Raw genomic sequence first — 1,747 nt, forward strand, 5'->3', positions numbered from 1 at the left:
AAATTATATATATTTTATATGTATGTATAATGTCTTCTTCCTGAAATTGTGACAGTATAACCTATAATAGGGATATACCAGGAAGAAGAAAAATCTACAGTATGATATGTACCGGGCTCCACCCTAATCCCTGAATGGATATAAATTACACAAAAATATAGATATGAAATTATGAGTGGTTCTAGGTCCTGTGTCCTTGGTTCGGAGAAAAATACTTGCAGTACCCGGTATTCCCTGGTGGTCTCCCAACCAGGTACTGACCTGGCCCACAGTGATTGGCTTCCAAGATCAGACGAGGTTGGGCATACTCAGTATGGTTTGACCGCAGGTAGATATATCACACCTGATGACACCAGGAACCTTGTGTTGTGGACTCTGAGAGAAATCCCAAAAGTTTCTTGTAGAAATCCAAAGTTTCTTGTAGGATTATTGATTGCTCCCAAATTAAGAAACCAGTGATGCTTGGTATTCTCTGATGGTCTCCCAGACCTGGTACTGAAATGGCCCACTTGGTCTTGGCTTCAAAAAATCTGATGAAGTGAGGCCTCTTTCGTGTTGTAGACCTTGGGTGGATAAATCACATCTAATAATTGCTGGAAGTCCTATAGAAACCAAGACAGTAGGGGGCTATAATCTGGAGGTGTGTGATGGGGCTCCCCAGGTTTGTAGAAGTCCTGAAGGAATGATGGTGTGACCCTGCTGTGATATAGGTGAGTTATAAAGTAAAAAGGGGGGAGATATAGAAAAAGTATCAGAAAAAAAAGAGGGAGGAAAAAGGGGATCAGGTTTTGTTGCTCACCACTTCTGCTTTTTAATCATCTGCCTGGGCATCGAATGAAAAAATGAGAGGGTGGTGAGAGACAACACTGATACCGAAGAAAGATAGGTAAACACTTCTACTGTCCTGTTTTATAACATGATAGTGCTCTGTTTACATATTGCCTTGCAGAGCCACCCAAATTGTTTAAACAGAATGAGAGGGTGTTCCAGAAATTTCATATGATTTGAAAAAGTGTTGCTTTATAGGAAAATACTCAGGTAATAATCTGTGGTGAATCACATGTTTGATCCAAAATAATTAGATGATAATCTCTGATAAATCACGTGCAATCCACAACTGCTCAAAACAGTCCGCAACCTATTTCAAATTCGCAGTTTATCCAAAAATCCCCTATTAAGAACCATAAAATTGGTAATTGGTAGGTATTAACAAATTAATAGTATATCCTGGACAATGATGCGGCTTGCTGAAAAATGTAGTATATTCCCATTATTAAACATATTTCCCTGGTTAATGTAAGAGATATGTATATCTCCCTTTTACTTATCAATTTATCAAAAAGGATGTATCAAAAAAAAATATATATATACATGTGATCCCACAAGTGGTTAATGAAGCTGTCAATGAATGAAACAAAAAACAGATTACCAGGGAAAACTGAGTCCGATGTAAAGTCAGGAATGCCCAGAGACCTACTATTCAGTGGAGGAGTAGAATACCCCCACAGGTTGCTGGACGCCGCTCCTGAATGTCCGTTGAGAGGGGTGAGCCTGGCAGGGAGACGCCGGTGTCCGCGGTCCGCCGACCGGAAGTTCGGAACACTGGAACCGGAAGTGACATGTGTTTCGCTCAGGAGAGCTTGTTCACTGGATGCCTGTTCCCCGGCTCCCTTGCGCTGGCTTATAAAGACATAGTGGGTCCAATTAATTGGTAGTAAATTGGTAATAAACTAGTTGAATCATTAAT

General features: G+C 40.5%; 1 pseudogene; it reads right to left on the reverse strand.

Moving 5' to 3' along the window:
* Window positions 1-212: 212 nt before the first annotated feature.
* LOC135052606 (5S ribosomal RNA) lies at window positions 213-330 on the reverse strand (annotated as a pseudogene).
* Window positions 331-1,747: the final 1,417 nt, after the last annotated feature.

This window comes from Pseudophryne corroboree, chromosome 2 (genome assembly GCF_028390025.1).
Source record: "Pseudophryne corroboree isolate aPseCor3 chromosome 2, aPseCor3.hap2, whole genome shotgun sequence".
NCBI lineage: Eukaryota > Metazoa > Chordata > Amphibia > Anura > Myobatrachidae > Pseudophryne > Pseudophryne corroboree.